This window comes from Odocoileus virginianus, chromosome 17, assembly GCF_023699985.2.
Source record: "Odocoileus virginianus isolate 20LAN1187 ecotype Illinois chromosome 17, Ovbor_1.2, whole genome shotgun sequence".
NCBI classification, from domain to species: domain Eukaryota; kingdom Metazoa; phylum Chordata; class Mammalia; order Artiodactyla; family Cervidae; genus Odocoileus; species Odocoileus virginianus.
Window position 1 is genome coordinate 18,040,602 of NC_069690.1, and position 18,890 is coordinate 18,059,491.

The 18,890-nt window shown below is 51.7% G+C and overlaps 1 protein-coding gene and 1 non-coding gene across 3 annotated transcripts in view; one reads left to right on the forward strand and one right to left on the reverse strand.

Annotated features, from left to right (window-relative positions):
* KSR1 (kinase suppressor of ras 1) overlaps nucleotides 1-18,890 on the forward strand; it is a 166,249-nt gene that overhangs the window by 98,551 nt on the left and 48,808 nt on the right. The gene's annotated exons all lie outside the window — the stretch shown is intronic.
* On the reverse strand, nucleotides 17,726-17,798 carry TRNAR-CCU (transfer RNA arginine (anticodon CCU)). Its single transcript has one exon. It is a non-coding gene; the product is annotated as a tRNA-Arg (tRNA).

Below are 18,890 nucleotides of genomic sequence, written 5' to 3' on the forward strand. Positions count from 1 at the left end.
CCACCAATTGTGTGGATTCTGACTGGCTCCCACTCCACTCTGCTAGGCCCTGATGTATCCTGTGGACTTTCAGCCAGAATTGGTTCTAGAATAGGTTGTTGTTCAGTCTCTCAGTCTTGTCTGACTCTTTGCAACCCCATGGACTACAGCATGCCAGGCCTTCCTGCCCTTCGCCATCTCCCGGAGCTTGCTCAAACTCATGTCCTTTGAGTTGATGTTGCCATCCAACCATCTCATCCTCTGTCACCCCCTTCTCCTCCTGCCTTCAATCTTTCCCAGCATCAGGGTCTTTTCAAATGAATCAGTTCTTCGCATCAGGTGGCCAAAGGATTGTAGCTTCAACTTCAGCATCAGTCCTTCCAATGAATATTCAGGGTTGATTTCCTTTGGGATGGACCGGTTTGATCTCCTTGCTGTCCCACTTAAGAGTCTTTCCAACATCATAGTTTGAAAGCATCAATTCTTTGATACTCAGCCTTCTTTATGGTCCATCTCTCACATCCATACATGACTACTGGAAAAACGATAGCTTTGACTATTTGGACCTTTGCTGAGAAAGTGATGCACCACCTAGATAGGCAGGTGCACATTTCAGAAACTAAAGTTCCAAATGGCATGAAAGCCACACCCCTTTCCACAGTTGACCTCAGAGACAGAATCCTTTGACTTCTGAATGTCAGCGAAACCACTGTTTATTTTCCTAAATAAATGTTTTATTTTGGAATAGTTTTAGATTTACAGGAAAGTTGCAGAGTCAGTGCAGAGTTCCCGTCTGCACCCCTCACCCATCGTCCCCTGTCATTAGCATCATATATTACCAGGGTACATTTGTGAAAACTCAGAACATGGCATTGGTTTATGACTACTAATTACTCCAGATTATTACTACTAATTACTCCAGATTCTATTTGGACTTCACCAGTTTTTCCATTATTGTCCTCTTCCTATTCTAGGTTCCAATCCAGGGTACCATGTTGTTTTCTTTACAAATGTATTCATTTAGTTGTGGCACGTGGGATCTAGATTGAACCTGGACCCCTTGCTTTAGAAGTGCTGAGTCTTAGCCACTGGACCACCAGGGAAGTCTCACCACATTGTTTTTGTTCACATACAAATTTGTTTCCCTCTTTTAAAAAAAAAAATACAAGATGCTAAAATGGGATCATAGAATAGTATCATCCTGAGGTTTTTAGTTTGAATTTCATCTCTGCGTTGGTCCAGGCAAGCCCACCTCATTCTTCTTTCTTTTAAAATTATTTATTTACTTATTTGGCTGTGCTGGGTCTTGCAGGCCTTCTCTAGGTGCAGACTTTCTCAGTGCTTCTCACTGAGGCGGCTTCACTTGTGGGACACGGGCTGGAGGGCGCAGGGGCTTCAGCAGTTGCAGCATGTGGGCTCAGCAGCTGCGGCTCCTGGGCTCTCGAGCACAGGTTCAGTAGCTGTGGTTAATGGGCCTAGTTCCTCCAGGGCATGTGGGATCTTCCCAGACCAGGGATCAAACCCCTGTCTCCTGCATTTGCAGGCGGATTCTTTACCACTCAGCCACCAGGGAAGCCCACTTCATTCTTCTTTAGCAATGGAATAGGAAGAGGTTGGGTTTCTCCTCAATATCTCAGGAATGGCTGTGTTGGAGCCCTCCAGAAGGTATCAGCTTGTGCCCAGTAGAAGCTGTGTGCCAGGCAGCGTGGGGCCTGGCATGCAGGAAGCCCTGGCAGATAGTTGCTGGTAAAAAGTGACTGAGGAATGAGCAAAAGTCACAGTGGGATGCAGGCTGGGGGTGCCAGACTTGAAAACGGGGTCTCTGTCTTTTTTCTGTTCGGTTTTTTGGAGAAAGGATCCAAATCCACAAAGTCTGGCATTTCCTATGCTGAGCTGTGGAGGCGCACTGCTGCAGTCAACACCCTCAAGACGATTTTGCCAGGACTGCTCCCTGAGGCCTCTGGGAATGGTTTTTGTGTGATGGGGCTTGCCTCATCAGTCTTTTGGGGTTCTCTGCAGATCCTGACCCTTCATGGCTTCGTGACGGGGGCTCTGATTTTTCTCTCGGAAAAATACCTGTGTTGTATGTGAGTGTAGCCCTGTGTCCATGTATAACCGCCTCCTTCCTTTTCAAAATCTCCTTCCCGGGCCCCCTCTCCATGGATGTGTGCTTAGTCACTTCAGTCGTGTCCAACTCTTTGCCTGTGTGGACCACAGCCCGCCAGGCTCCTCTGTCCATGGGATTCTCCAGGCAAGAATATGGAGTGGGTTGCCCTGCCCTCCTCCAGGGGACTCTTCCTTATTCAGGGACTGAACCCACATCTCTTAGGTCTCCTGCATTGGCAGACAGGTTCTTTTCCATTACTGCCACCTGGGAAGCCATTTGTCCTTCTAGAGCTATCTAAACATCATTTCAGCTTTGTCTTTAAGATTGCGGTCACCAGTTTGTGGTCATACAGTCTCCAGGAAAGAACGCCTTTCTGCTGGATGAAGAGAGGGTCTGGACATGGAAGTGGCCGCAGGGCAGTGTAGCTCCACTGGGGTCCTGGTGTGGACAAAGGGACTCTGCACTCTCCCTTCTTTTCCCACCAGGGACACACCCCAGCCCTCTCTGGCTCCAGAGCCTGCTGCGGGCCCTTCTCACCTGTGTGAACCCTGACCCCTTCACCTCGGATGCTGGAGACAGGCAGCTCTGGAGATGCCGTCATCTATTCACCCAACCATCACACCTTTGTCCAGAGTGATGCCATCCAACAGAACTTTCTGTGATGCTAAAAGCATTCTATTCTGCCCTGTGCACCGTGGTAACCACCAGCCACATGTGACCAGGGAGCACTTGAAATATGTATAGTGCAATTGAGAAACCGGAATTTAAATTTTATTCTGTCATGTCGGTATGTATGTAAGTCGCTCAGTCATGTCTGTTTTTTGCAACCCCTTGGACTGTAGCCCGCCAGCTCCTCTGTCCATGGAATTTTCTGGGCAAGAATATTGGAGTGGGTTGCCATTCCCTTCTCCAGGGAGTCTTCCTGACCCAGGGATCGAACCTGAATCTCCTGCATTGTAGGCAGATTCTTTACCATCTGAGCCACCAGGGAAGCCCCCGTCATGTGAGATTTTCATGTAAATAGCTACTTGGCTGTTGCTGTGATGCAGGAGTGCGGGTCTGGGTCCTGGGCTGGGAGCTGGGACTCTGATCGCTCTCTCCCCAGGGCCAGGAGCTCCTAGGCTGGGGAGAGGCATGGTCAACAGCCAGTGCTGAGTGCTCGGATGGAAGCCAGCCTGGGGCCCATGGGAGCCGGTGGGCAAACTCACTGTGAGTGCTAGCGGGCAGCTAGACTGTCAGGAAGGGAACAGAAACTGCAAAGATCTTGGGGTTGACAGAGCTGTGCCATCCTTGCCAGGAAGAATTTGCAAAGATCTGGAAGGAATCGGTGAGGAAACAGGGTTGGTTCATGGGAACCTCCATGAGTGGAGTGTAAGGGTTGGGGTTTTTACCTGGGAGATCATGGAAGGGTATATATGTGAGAGAGGAAGAGAGAGAACTTTAGGGTTGTTCGAAGAGAAGTAGATCTCCTGGACTTCCTTGCTAGTTGGGTTTCCCTGGTGGCTCAGATGGTAAAAAATCTGCCCACATTGAGGGAGACGTGGGTTCGATCCCTGGGTCAGGAAGATCCCCTGGAGGAGGGTATGGCCACCCATTCTAGTATTCTTGCCGGGAGAATCCCATGGACAGAGGAGCCTGGTGGGCTGCAGTCCATGGGGTTGCAAAGAGTCAGACACAACTGAGCGAGTGATACCCACACACAGAACTCCTCCTAGTGAGAAGGCTGGGTTCAACGGGGGGGATGGGTGGAAGGTGAGATGGTGCCCCTGACTGGTGAGGAGTAGGAGTGCCCGCCCTGAGCAGATCTGGGTGGTTGGGGGTCGTTAAGATGAGGGAGTGGGCAGGCGAGTGAGTGTAGAGGCAGGGGCCCTTCTCTGGGCATCTAGAGTCACACGCTGTGATTATTTCCGCCCTCCTCCCACCCTCTTCCTCATCTACAGGTTAAAAACGACAAATCACAGCTTCATGTTCTGGCTGTGGCTGGGGAAATGATTTCACAGCCTGCTGGCATGGAGCCATTTTTTTTTTCCCCTTCGGCAATTTCCCTGTTGGAAGTTGTTAAAGGAAGTGGCAAGCGCTGGCTGGGACCAGTGCTAGCAGGGAGCGTGGGGGATGCAGAGTCTGGATTCCAGGGCTGCAGCCACGGTCCACAGGCTCCTTGAATAAGCTTGTGCTGGTGGCGTGTTCAGAATTGAAGATGCAGGCGGGTCCGGTAAGGGGTTTTTGTGGTGTCTCCCGCTGGGCAGGTTTCTCTTTCCTCTTTCTGTGTATCCCCGTGTGTAAAGTCAGGTCTTCTCTTGGGGATGGAGAAGAAAGCTGCCTGACTTCTGCTACCATCTTGGCTTCCCATTGGCTGGGAGTGGCTACAGCTCCGTGGGCCCCAGGAGGTAGGGAGGCTACCTACCGCTCCTGTGGAGCGGGAGGCTGTGGAAGGTTAGACCAGAAGAGTGAGTGGGTATTTGGCTCCTGGGTTCAGCTTTAATAGACGTGAATCCTGCCACCCTCACTCCTAGCCTCTCCTCCCGCCCTCTTCTCGTCCCTACCCTCTCCCTCTGGAAGCCCGAGTCCCCGCCATCCTGACTGCCTTGGCAGCTGGGAGCATCCTTGGAATGTGGCCCACACCCTCACCCGGCAGCCGGCAGGGATCTGGGCCGGCTGTCAGTCCTACGGGCCCAGGGCTGCCTCCATGCAGAGGAGTTGAGATCTCGGGCACTGATCTCGGTACCAGTTCAGTGTGGCTGGCAAGTGGAGCCTTGGCCAGCGGACTGGCCTGTGGGCATCACCTAGCCAGTCAGGAGAGGACCTGAAGCCAGATATGGAAGGAAGAGGGCAAACTGTAAGGGAGCATTTTATAGATGCCATCCTCTTTAATCCCTGGGATGGGGGTTGGGGGAAACACTAGGATCACTACTTTGTAGCTGGGCAAACTGAGGCTCAGAGACGTTGAGTGACATGGTAGCGTCACACAGCAGGCAGATAACCGAGTCAGGATTCAAACTTACATTCTTGTGACTCCAAAGCCTGGCTTCCTTCCCCTGACAGATCTTTGTCCTCTGACGTCTGACCCAGAATAGCCCAGCCTGGGGGGGGCTACTGTGTGTAGTTGCGTGGTTGAATTGATCTTTATTTCTTCCAGTCTTCCTCCATCTCCACTCCCCTTCCTGCTCCCCCCTACCGTCTTCCTCTCTCAGTCTCTTTTCTCTTTTTTTCCAGCCTCCCTTTCTCCCCTTCCCCACTCTTCCTTTCTCTTCTTTCATCCCTCTGTGGTTCTTCCTTTCCTCAATCTCCTTCTTTCTCTCCTTTCCAGCCGCCTGTTCGACATCTGATGATCACTTACCTTGTGGCAGGTACCCAGATTCATTACTATAGGGGATTCCTTGATGAACAAAGTGCAGTCTGCCCTGAGGGGCTTACAGGGTGGTGGGATGTGCTCATCTCCAAATAACCACGGTGATGTGTCCCCAGGGAGGAAAGGATGAAACCTGGCAGGATGCAGGGCAGAGGATGCCTGCTCATGTTTTCGCCTGTTGGTCACGCATGCGCTCACCCAGTGAACACACACTTACCTCCTGTTGTGAGTCAGGTCCTGTTCTAGGCGCTGCCCATGAGTTCCTGTCCTTACAAGACTTGCAGACATCACCCTCTCCCATGGATGAAGTGATTTATTTCTCTGAGAGTGAGCCAAAGTGCCCTCTTTTAAGCTTTGAGTGAGGAGGTACTTCTGGTTCCTGGATATCTGAAAAATCATGGGTTGGCTGCTCTGCTCAGCCCATATTGGTTGGGCAGTTTTTACAGTGAGCCCATTTCCTCAATCTTTTAGATTTCTGGGCTGCCAAGTGCAAAAAAAAAAAAAAAAAAAAACAATGAGACTGGAAGTACCATGTGGGCAAGGACCTGGCTCTCCTGTTCATTGCTCTGTCTCCAGTGCCTGGCATGTAGGAAGTGTTCTCGATGAATGACTGAAGATGAGATTATCCAAGAGTTTTGGTCTCTTCGGTCTCAGGAACTCTCTGATCTGAGCTAGTGAAAGTTGAGTTGCAGGGGTCTCGGGGGAGGTCTCTGGGGGCTGCTGAGGCCTGGGGTTCCGGAACTGCTCTTGGTTTCCATTGGCAACAGGCAGACTTGAGCAAGACCGTGTGCCTGTCGCTTCTTATGGGGCCACTGGCTCCTAAGCTGTTGGCCTTCCTTCTCTGGGGACTGCCTCCAAGGCAAGATTGCTCTGGGACAGATCTGCCCAGCTAGATAATGGGAAATTCTGGTGTCAATACCACACTGTTCTAATTACCTTAAAGAAAAAGTCTCTTCTCTCATTGCTCTTCCTTTAAAAAAAAAAAAATCAGCATATAAGTTTTAGTGACTCCTGCTTCCAGCTCTGTGCCTTTGAGCAGGTAGCAAGATTAGAAAGCCAGATTGCTTAAGGGCATGACCCCTGGAATTAGACAGCCTAGCCATGGTGCTGGGAGGCAGACATAAGCTTCACTTTGCCAGTTGCCAGTGGTGTGATCTTGGATCTTACCTTTCTGAGCCTGTTACTACTCTGTAGGCTGCTTTAACTAGAAACTGAGGAGTCATTTCTGATTCCTTCTGCTTCCTCCAACTTGACATTCAGTTTACTAGCAAATCCTACTAGCTCTGTTTCCAAATATATATCCCCAATCCATCTATGTCTGTTTTTCACCACTGCCACCTCCCTAGTCCTAGCTACTTCCTGGACTTGTGCATTAGCACCTGCATTGCTGTTTGTATCAGTCTTGCCCTTCCCTCCCTTTCGTTGTTCATGAGGCAAGAGTGATTTTTCTTCTTTGTCGACTTTTTGTTGTTGTTGTTCAGTCACTAAGTCATGTTTGATTCTTTGTGACCCCGTGGACTGTAGCACACCAGGCTCCTCTGTCCTTCACCATCTCCCGGAGCTTGCTCAAATTCATGTCCATTGAGTCGGTGATGCTATTTATCTGTCTCATCCACTTCTACTTTTGCCTTCAATCTTCCCCAGCATCGAGGTCTTTTTTCAGTGAGTCGACTCTTTGCATCATTTTGCCAAAGTATTAGAGCTTCAGCTTTAGCATCAGTCCTTCCCATAGTCAGGGTTGATTTCCTTTAGGATTGACTAGTTTGATCTCTTTGCTGTCCAAGGGACTCTCAAGAGTCTTCTCCAGCACCACAATTCGAAAGCATTACTTCTTTGAGGCTCAGCCTTCTTTATGATCCAACTCTCATATCCATACACAACTACTGGAAAAACCATAGCTTTGACTATACAGACCTTTGTCTTCTGTTTATTTATTATTCAGCTGTGTTGGGTCTGGAACATGCAGGCTCTTCACTGCAGTGCTCAGGCTTCTCTCTAGTTGGGGTGCACAGGCTCACCACCTTGAGTTGTGTTGCATCTTGAGGGCTTAGTTTCCCTGTGGCATTTGAGATCTTAGTTCCCCAACCAGGGATCAAACCTGTGTCCTTTGCATTGGAAGGCGGATTCTTAACCACTGGACCACCAGGGAATTCCTGCATGATTCTTCTTAAAGTCTCAGTCCAACCCCCTCACTTTTCTGAGTACGGTGCTTCACTGGTGTCTTGTTGCACTCAGCATACAATCCAGACCCCTCACCATGACCTTCAAGGCTCTGGAGTATTGGCATCTGCCTCCTTCTGTGTCTCCTCCTGCCCCTTCTCACCCTTCCCCTCATGTTAGGACAGGTCAGGTTGTTTCCTGTTGTAGCCTGGGGCCTCTGTGTATTCTGTTTCCTCTGTCTGGAAGTTTCTATACTGTCGTGGCTAGCACCTTCTCATCCTCTGATGGAAGCTTAGAAGTCAGCTCTTCAGAGAAGCTATCCTGTCTAAAATTAGATGCACACCCCCACCCCACCCCCATAGCCACCACTGTCTCAGTATGCTATTTCCTTTTAGCACTTATTCACCAATCTCGATTACGTATTTTAGTTATTTTTGAATTTGTTTTTTTATTGTTTCTTGATAGAATATAAGCTCCCTAAGGAAAGAGACTATATATTTGTTCACTGCTGTATCCTCTGTGCTGAGTAAGGTGCTTGGCCCACCCTTGCTATTCAGTAGTTGTCTATTGATTATGGGTAGATGGATGGATGGATAAATAGGTGGAGAATGACATGGTACCAGGGCACATAGTAAACCCTTACTAAGTAAAAGCTATTATGTTCTCCTACAACTAGTTAAAACTTTTCTGTAGCCAAGTTCCAATACAAGTTGGCTTAAAGAAAACAGTCTTTTATCAGCTTAGCTAATAAAAGTCCAGGGAAGTCTGGATGCAGAAGTCCAGATAATGCCTTTAGAGCACACTTCTCAGACAGGCCCACTCCACGCGGCAGGCTTGAAGGGCACCAGGAGCTAAGCCTCACTTTTTTTCAGCAGAGTAGCGGTATTGCCTATTAAGAGCTTCTTACCATAGAACTGTGGGTGAAAAATCCTAGGGAAGGCTCTGATTGGCTTGGCTTTAGTCATGTGTTCACATCAGAACCAATCACAGAGCTAGTAAGACAGAGAACTCCCATTGGCCAAAATTAGGTCATAGGTTCAGCCCTTTGGCAGAAAGATGGTGAGCTGAAGGATCAAGGCCATCTGCACTTGGGAAATGTGTCTTGGAGGAAAGACTACCCTGCTGACAGAAGAAGCACGCACAAACACACACTTGCTCCCAACTGTTGCACTGCAGCTCCCCACCCTCACCCTCACCAGGGCTCCCCATGGGGCTGGGTCACCTGGCTTTCCCCTGGGGGGGGGTCTCAGGGTGCCATTGTGCCAGCTTTTCCCAACAGTGAGCAGAACTCCTTTGTTGAAGCGCCTCAGGCTCAGAGATGGGTCATCAAAGGCCCAGACCCTGGCAGGGGGTCCTCAGAAATCTTATATCTAGGATGTAATAGGTGAGCCTATTCCTCATTTTTTAAAAATTAATATTTATTTTTGGCTGTGCTGGCCTTCATCCCTTTGTGTGGGCTTCCTCTAGTTGCAGTGAGTGGGGGCTACTCCTCACCGGGGTGTGAGAGCTTCTCATTGCAGTGGCCTCTCTTGTTGTGGAGTCCAGGCTCCAAGCATGCAGGCTTCAGTAGTTGTGGCACACATGCTTAGTTGCTCCGTTACCAGGGAAGTCCCAGTTTTTATTTTTAATAACACCTCATTTTCTTCACTGTGAAAACAAAAAAATATTTATTTTAGAAAGTATACAAAAGCAAAGAAAATAGGTCCTCTGTAACCCTACACAGACGTAATGATTGCTTCTTGGCTTTTCCGGGTGTTTTTTGTCTTTTTTTAATAGCCAATAATTTACACAAATATTCCTTTTCAAAGTATGAAAAGTGTAGAAATTAAAGAAAACAATACTACTGTTTATTGACGGTTTACATCATAATCTTACAACCAAGAGGAAATGCTGGAAATATTTTGGTACATTTCCTTCCAGTTGGCCTTCTTTATTGGTTGATCTTTCTTTCCTTTTTTAATGTCATCTATTCGTGAATTTATACTATGATTGTTTAGCAAGTGTTGCCAATGTGCCTGGCAGTGAGCTGTGAGCTTTATGTGGAGAGTCTCTTTCAGTCCTCCCAGTAACCTTCTGGGGAGATGTCTTTAATTCCATTCTGGCTGCTGTAACAAAAATAACATAGAGTGGGCTGGGCAGCTTATAAACAACAGAAATTTATTTCTCACTGTTCTGGTGACCAGGAAGTCCAAGATCAAGGTGCCAGTAGATACGGTGTCTGGTGAGGATCCACTTCCTGGTTCATAGATGACCATTTTCTGCTGTGTCTTCACTCGATGGGAGGGACCAGGCAGCTCTCCGGTGTTTTTTATAAGGGCACTAATCCCAAACTGAGGGCTCCACACTCATGACGTCTCAAAGACCCTACTAATACTGTCACACTGGGATTAGGTTTCCACATATGAATTTTGGGGAGAACACATGTTTAGTCTGTAGCAAGAGGCAATGCTTTTATCCCCAAAATAGGATAGAGATAGGCTTCCCTGGTGGCTCAGATGGTAAAGAATCTGCCTGCAGTGCAGGAGACCCGGGTTCAATCCCTGGGTCAGAGAGATCTTCTGGAGAAGGGAATGACAACCCACTCCAGTATTCGTGGCTGGGAAATCCCATGGACAGAGGAGCCTGGTGGGCTATACAGTCCATAGGGTCACAAAGAGTTGGACAGAACTGAGTGACTGACACTTCCGTAGGACAGAGACAGAGAAACTGACAGTGTCACTTATCCCAGGTCACTTAGACGGTAAGTGGAGGAGCCAGGATTCACATCCGGGAAGTCTGGCTCCAAAGCCAAGGTCACAACACACACACAGACACACAACACACACACTTTATATTCTCATGGATAGGCCCATGTTGTATATTTCCTCTGTGAGCCTGAACATCTCTGCTTTTTAAAGACTTCATTTTAAAAGTAACATTTTGTAAATCTAATGACACATGTTTATCATAAGCAAATTTGAAGATACACAGAAGCCCAAAAAAGAAAAAAAAAAAAATCCCCCCACAACCCCACCAGCCACTGTTTGCCAACCATATAACTTTAGACCTTTCTTCCCCCATCTACACATAGTCAAGTGCATCCTTTTTGGCATACGGTTCTGAGTTTTGATGGCTGGTAGCTCTTCCCACGGGAGTCTAAACCACCCAGCCCCAGATCTGTGAGAACCGCAGAGGCAGGGGGAGCAGTTGGAGTCCATGCAGGGGTGGGGGTTCCCCAGATGATTCACTGGAAGAGGGGGATGATCACACTCCTTGTTGACTCAAGTCTGAATCTTTGGAGGAGGGCCGGGAGGCAGGGAACACCTCTCTGCGGCTGGTATCCTAGGTACCCTAGGTGCCTGGCCCCCTGCCCGACACCCGGCCCCCTGCAGCGAGGCTGGCTGGAACCTGCGTGTCTTTCACCCAGCACCTGCTCCGGGAGCTATGTGCTGACTCCCCAGCGCCCGGGCACAGACTATTTTTGGCTGCAGTGACTGTTCACTACAGTCATGAAAACAGAAACTCTTCTCCCTACCTTGTCCTTCCCTGGGACAGCACACCAGGGGCCGGGGCTGCCGGGGACCCTGGGCTCGGGGCCCCCGTCATGCACTGCCTGTGGAGCTGGGTGCCGGCCAAGGCTATGCGGGGCTCAGGGACCCCACCTCCCGTGGTGCTGCGCGAGGCCCGGAGCCTGGACCAGCCCGGGCCGAAGGGTTGCGAGGTAGGCACTGGGGTCTGGGATCAAGTGGCCTTTCCATGAGAGCCTGGAAGGGAGTGTGTTTGGCTGGGCCCCGGGTCCTCGCTTTGCCGTCTTACAGAACACATCAGGAAAAACGAGCATATTGGGGTAGAGTGTGCCTTCCATTTCATAGCATTTCATTCGCTTTCTTTTTAACAGTGAAGTGGCTGGTGGGACCCATTGGGCACTTACTGAAATAGATTTTTCCCTGTTCTCCTGGTGAACAGTTTGAGGCCCAATTGTGCATTTGGTTTGAACAGGGCACACACTTGTTTTGAGCCAGCTTCTTCTTCTGGGAGCTTAGGAAACTGGAGTTGTATGGGCAGGCCCAGCCCTGCCTCACTGCTTCTGGTCAACCTGATAAGAGGAGGCCAAGCCGTGTAGAGACTGTGTGTGCTAGATTTGGAGGTACACAGATCAGGGTCTAACCCAGGCTCCATTACTTGCTTGCTGTGTCTTAGGTGAGTAACCTAATCTTTCTGAACTCCACTTTCCTTCACAACAAAGCAATCGTGCCCAGGCCACTTCACAAGTGGCTATGGTACAAGGAGTTGTTATTTGATGATTGGACTGGTTGTGAAAGGAGGCAATGTGTGAAGAAGCTGGGTGAGAATCAACGTGCCACAGCCCTGGGTGGGTCTTAGAGCTCAGCTCAGAACCTGGGTGTTTGGCTGTAGCTGGTGATGTGGGATTTGCTGCTTCTTTTCGAAAAGAAGAAAAATGTGTGTCACCAAAGTAGGCAGGGGTTGGGGTGGGCAAGAGCAGGGAGTCGAGGATCTCTGCTGCCCACCCACTATCTTTTGAGCCACCAAGACTTTAGGGACTTGCCAGGGTGAGGCCATGAGCCAAGAACCCCTCTGCTTCCGATTCCATGGGGCTTAGGACACGTGAGGTGAGCGGATAGCATTGTGTCCCTTAGGTCAGCACCTTTGGAAAAGATTCTCAGGGCGGACCTCAGGGAAGTCTTCCTCTTGGCTCACTTTCTTAGAGCAGCTCAGAAAAGTTGGCAGGAATGAAACCTTTCTATCTGGGTAAGGAAGGCCCACCAGGGGTTGGTACATCCTGGTGTTAGTCACTAGCAACGCCTTGATCCTGTTGTTCTGGGTGACCCAGATAGGTCCCCTCCCCTCTCTGGGCCTCGATTTCCTCCTCTGTAAAATGAGTGTTGGACTAGAATGTCTCTAAAGGTCCTTTGAGGGGTTCATGGGTGGCGCTAGCAGTAAAGAACCCACCTGGCGATGCAGAAGACAAAAGGGACGCGGGTTTGATCCCTGGGTCCGGAAGATCCCCTGGAGGAGGGCGATGGCAACTCACTCCAGTATTCCTGCCTGGAGAATAGCATGGACAGAGTGGCCTCGCGGGCTATACAGCCCGTGGCACCGCCAAGAGTCAGACCCTGAACAGTCAGACTGAAGCGACTTAGTACGCCCGCAAGTGTCCTTTGAACTCTGCCTTAGGTCTTGGCAGAGGAAGACTTTCTCCTGTCTTCCCAGCCTCATGAATATGCATTGGCCCCTTCGTGCCCTCAGCCCCTGACGGCCCTGGCGATGGTCTCCTTGGCTTGAGTCCTCTGTGGCCGCCATGGGCCAGGAGTTGTTTACAGGGTTTCTGGAAAACTGCAGAGAGGGGGTTGCCTCCTTCCAGGGTCTCCCAAGAGATCTCAGTCTCCTGCTTGGACCTTGTGGGGCAGCTCGGAAACAATGGGCCTCTGTCGTCAGTGGAGCAGCCTGCCTCTCAGGTCTCCCGCTCTGCGCTCACTTCCTGCAGTGCGGCTTATCCCGATCCCTCCCACCACCCCAGCCCTTGACACGTGGCCCCAAAGGACGGACTTCGTGCTGAACACTGGGATGTGCCCCTCTGCTGGAGGGAGGGGTCTGAGATTTGTCTCCTGGCCTCACAGGAGGGTCAGACTCCACAGCTGAGGCCGGGCATGTGCCAGGGCCCTGAGCGAAATCGCTGGGCCCTGAGTTTGCCCACTGGCCAGTCTGATGTGGGGCTGGGTAAGGGGCTCACTGGCTGCACTCAGAGATGTCACACTGCGGGTGTGGAGGAGATGGAGTAGACTTGTCTGGGAACCCACTCTTGACTGGTATGTTTGCACAGGGGAGAACTGGAAGGGGAGATGTTGGGGATCAGTTGGCCATAGACAACGGCCATGCCTGACCCCTCTGTATTTCTGTCGGTGCCTTTATGCCCTGGAGAGCTGGGGCTCCCCATGGGGAGGTGCATTTCTAACCAGACCCTGCTCCCTGCACCCTCTGCTGAGGATCGCTGAGCACCCCAAGTTTGCCAGAGCTGTCGTCCTGGGCAGTCTCTCACGTCTCCCCCTTTCCATCTCAGAAGTGTCCCTGTTGAGATGGTCCGTCCCGTGCTCACCCTCTCCCCGGAAGCCCTCTTCTTCACCCGGCTGCTGGCTTGGCCTGTGTCGCCACTGCCACGCTGCTCGTCCACCTGCTGTGTCAGCAAGGGATGCCATGAGGGCCTACAGGCTTGGGGAAGCTGCTGCCCTGGAGTGGGGCTCATGGCGACAACCCCTGACCTCCAGCTGCCCCGGCTCCGGCTCCTCCACAATGCCCTGCTTGTGCCAGGAGGGGCCTTCCCCCGCCCCCATCTGCTGCTTCCCTAAGCATCACCCAAGGGTTAGGGAGGTGTTAGTCACTCACAGTTGTCCGACTCTCTTCAACTCCATGGTCTGTAGCCCTCCAGGCTCCTCTGTCCATGGGATTTTCCAGGCAAGAATACTGGAGTGGGTTGCCATGCCCTTGCCCTTCTCCGGGAGATCTTCCTGACCCAGGGATCGAACCTGCATCTCCCTGCAGCTCCAGCATTGCAGGCAGATTCTTTACCACGGAGCCACCGGGGAAGCCCTACCCAAGGGGGCTCGTGTATTCTTTTGACTACTATTACACCCTCCCCCTGGCCTACCCTGACCCCAGTCTTACTTTGGAACGTTCTTTTTCTTGTTTGTTTTAGAGTATTCCATTTTTGACTTGCGTTTTACTGTGGAGTCTAGTGGACAATAGTGTGTTCTTTCTGACAGTCGGCGAGCATCCCGGGGGAAGAGACCCCCCTGCAATAGAAGCCCACCCATCTCCTCTCTCCATCTTGGGAGCAGTATGTATGGGGGAATGCACACAGCCCCAAACCTATTGGGGGGTGTGTGTGTTCCTCTAATGCTGGAAGTATCCGGCTGTTTTCAAACAGCATCCAGGAGAACTGGTTTGGGAAATGTGTGTTGAAGATACAGAGAAAGGTGACAAAATGTGGGCCTGCCTCGTCTCTCCTCTGGGTCCAGCGTATCTCGTGTGTGTTTGTTGAGCGGCTGAATGACCCGCTTCAGCCTGTGGACCCAACCCAGCCTGCTACTGGTTTCTCTACAGTCTTTGGAGCTTTGAATGATTTTCACATTTTTAACTGGTAGGAAAAGCAAAACAAAGCAAAACAAGACTCTTTTGTGACGTGTGAAAATGAAATGAAATTCATGTTTCCGTGTGCATAGTTAAGGTTTTACTGGCACCAGCCACACCCATGTGTTCTCATATTGTCTGTGGCTGCTTGGGAGCTCTGACAGCAGGGTTGACTAGTTGTGACAGGGGTCATATGGCCTGTAAAGATGAAGATACTCTATGGCCTGTTCAGAAAAAGTGTACCAATTCCTGCACTCGGTGCTGAGGGTTTATGGGAGGAAGAATGGGACCTGGGAGGCAGCTCCAAGTGAGGCCTTCCAGGAGGGTGAGGCCAGCCCCCTGGGGTGATGGTGGTGGTGGTGGTGAGAGCAGATGCCGCCGGAAGCTAGAGATTTGGTCTCAGGCAGACTCAGAGAGCACCTGCCTCCTCCAGAGGGCAGGACGGGGACTGAGGGCACCTGGCAGGACTGCTAAGGGGGTTCAAAAGTAATGTAGAGAGAAGAACCTCCCCCCCCAGGAGGCCTCCTGCAGCTGCTTTTAACCCCACAGCCAGAGCGCACCCCAGCTGTCATGGGAGGAGGGCACAGCGTGGAGCCTGGAAACCAGATGTGACCTGTGATGCCAAGAAGACCCTACCCTGGGAAAAGGATCCCACGTTATAGAGCAAAGAAGGGGGCACCAGTGCAGGCAGAGCCAGTTGACTGTGAAGAGGTAGAGATGGCCATGTCTCAGCCTCACCAAACAGGCTGTGTGACCTTGAGCCAGTTGCCTAGCCTCTCTGAGCCTTGTCACCCATCTCAGGCTTTTTTGAGGATTGCCTGTGCTGACCTCTGTAGTTGATCTCACAGAGTGCCTGGCACCCAAGAGCTGAGTAATAACTGCTCGTTGTTCACCCTGTTTTGACCCCCTTCTCACCTCCTCCCCTTTTACCTGCACCCCTGTACCCCCACGCCCTATCACACCACTGCGCCCTCTCTCTGAGGCTTTCAGGCCCAGATGTACTGATCTGCAGGCCGGAGAGGGCCACTCCCTGAAGAGTCCGCCAGGCTTCCTGCTCTGCAAGCCTCCACCCCGCCTTGTGGGAAGGAGGGAGGCACCAGGCTACAGGAGAGAGCATCTCCTGGGATGTTGGTGAGCTTTGGCTGGGCTGGGGTTGAGTTGAAGGATCAGGGGCCTCGTGAGAGGACAGGGGAGGTCAAGCCCCCAGGGTGCTGCCTTGCCCTGGCCAGCCCCGCTTTCTTACCTTTCTGCCCTGGGCTACTTTGGCCAGACTTAAGGCCCCACAGTTTGTCTGCCCTCATGGTTCTCACCCCCCGAAGTTCCGCTTCAACTGATGTAAGGTAGGGCCCGGTTATCAGGATCCTTCTTTTTTTTTTGGCTTTGCTGCTTGGCATGTGGCATCTTAGTTCCCTAACCAGGAATTGAACTCATGCCCACCCCCTACCCCCACTCCCCCATGGTGGAAATGAAGTGTTTTAACCACTGCACTGCCAGGGAAGTCCCAGGATCATTTTTAAAAGCCTCCCAGGTGATTCCAGTTTGCTGCCAGGGTCGAGAGACACTGACCTGATCTAGCCAAACCTACTCATTTTATAAACGATGAAACAGAATCCCAGAGAGGGGCAGAGACTGGTCCAAGGTTGGCAGAGTTCTGACCAAATCTGACCCTTCTCTCACCAGGAAGTGATAGAGAGAAGCCCTCCAGGAAGGGGACACTTCTCCCAGGACCGGCTTTTTCTCATTTCCCAGAACTGGGATAGTGACTAGGTCCAGACCTGGTCCAGAGACAAAGCCAGTATCCCTAAAGCTATTTGCTGATCTCCATGGAAACCCCAGGAGGCTGCCCGACCCAGGTCCCTCACTGCCTCAGCCCCTCCTGTGTTCCCAGAATATCCAGCTATTATTATCCAAGTCTCACCCCTTCTTCTCCCTCGGCACCAGTGGTGGTGAGAAGGCAGGAAGGAACATCTGTCAGGTGCCCCCTCACCAACTGGAGAGATGTGGGCTCCCGGCCTGGGCTGCCAGAGAACCCCCTGCTCCTCTGTCTCTGCTGTCCCTGGCCACAGAGGGGTGAACGGGGCTCCGGGAGTCCACCTCTGGCCTATCTGCTGTGACCAGCTCCTGGGAAAGCGTCTGAGATGAAGGATTCCGCCTCTTGAATTAAGCCCCAGCCAGGCCAGTTGGGGACGCCTCTGCCCACCCACCGGAAATCCAGGTTTGGTCGATGGACCGTGCATGCTGGGCGCACTGGTTGAGGCAGTTACCACTGTGGCCAGTCCATGCTATGCTCCAGGACTAGACACAATGCCAGAAGGAGACCCCGAGTGTGGGCTTGCCTCTCGGCCTTCCCTCTGGCCAGGTCTTCATCCCAGTTCCGTCCTGAGCCGCATGGATTCTTGTGGCACGTGGTCCACACGCAGGCTGTGAAGTCCCTGGCGTTCGCACAGCCCGCCTGACTGGCCACGGCCGGGGAACAGCTCTCCATGTCAGCCGGCACCGTTTGCTAAGTATAGACCCCAGGCAGCCCCGTGGCTGCTGGTAAGTCCTGGGACACCATCTGATACCCAGCCGGGCCTGTGACACCAGTCGCTGCCAGCTGCTGAGGGGAGGGGCAGCGTGCTTGGGCCAGCCCGACCCCGCCTTCTGCCGCAGAGAACACAGCCAGCAGTTTCACCATCACAGACTGGGATTCACCTCCCTGCTCCACTGGCCCTGCCCTCTAATTATTATCAGAAAGCATAACTTAATGTCACCTACGGGAGAGGTAAGTTGTAGCTCGAGGGGACTGGCTCAAGGGAGCCAGTGTGCCTGTCCCACGGCCCCGCTGCCTGCCTCCATGCTCACGTGCTGACCCGGGGCTGGGTGGAACCGGGGCGCCTCCAACAATGGGTCGGACAACATGTCTTCCCTTCCTGGTTTCTAGTTCATATTTTTTCCTTCTTTTTTTTTTTAAAAATTTATTTATTTGGCTGCTCCGGGTCTTAGTTGTGGCACATGGGATCTAGTTCCCTGACCAGGTATCGAACCCGGGCCCTCTGCATTAGGAGCACAGCGTCTTAGCCACTGGACCACCAGGAAGTCCCATGTTTTCTTCTTTACACAGAAGCTGGGGTGGGATAGACAGTAATTCCTGAAGCAGTGTGGATGCTCAGCCTTTCATCCGTTCTCCAGAACTCCAGGGTCTGGATGCCTGGCTTGAGACAACTTGGCATCTTCACATGCCTCCAGGTAGGTGAGAGACCCTCCCACAGTCTTGGGGCCTCTCAGACCTGAGAGCATTTCTGGGCAGCTTCACCTGCTGGGTTGTCTTGTGAGCCCATGAGTTCACCTTCAGCAGGTGGTAACACTCATTCCCTAATTTGCTTTCGGTTTAGAGATTACACAGAACAATTGTACATGAATTACCCTGGTCTGAAATAACCTCCTAACCCAGACTTGGCTGTGTTTGTGTCTGAGCAGGAGGATCACATCCACATGTGAGGCTTGCTAGTGGGGGCGTTGCCTGAGTCTTGATGGAAGGAGAAGCCAGAGCGCTTCCCGGGGCCGGCACAGCCACTAGCCCAGCCTGACTGTTGTCTGGCCAGAGGCACAGCAGAGGCCAGGGAAGGTGGCATCTTTGTATCCTGGCTCGCCTAGTTCCAGCGCACCTGCCTCATGCACTGTCGTTCTCGACTGGATTCACTTTGGGTCCCTGGTGGCTCAGATAGTAAGGAATTTGCCTGCAGCGTAGGAGACCGAGGCGCGATCCCTGGGTCGGGAAGGTCCCCTGGAGAAGGGGATGGCAGCCCACTCCTGTATCCTTGCCTGGAGAATCCCACGGACAGAAAAGCCTGGTGGATTGCAGTCTATGGGGTCGCAGAGACACGACTGAGTGACTAATACTACTTTCTGAATACACTCATAGGAGTTGGAAGGCCAGGGCCCACTTGGCTTTCATGTGGGGGTCCCAGCACCAGGGCAGCACCTGGCTGAGATGGCCTGGCCACCCGGTGATGTGCTGCCCAAGCCCCTTGCTGCTGGGCTCCGTGTGCTGTGATCTGGGGGCTCTGACGTGATTGGTCTGCACGGATTTTTCATGAGTTGCCACCGTGTAAAAAGCGGCTGTTTTATTTTTTTTTTTTTACGATAATGTCAAGTTTAATTTGCCAAATATACAAGTTGGATCTGTGG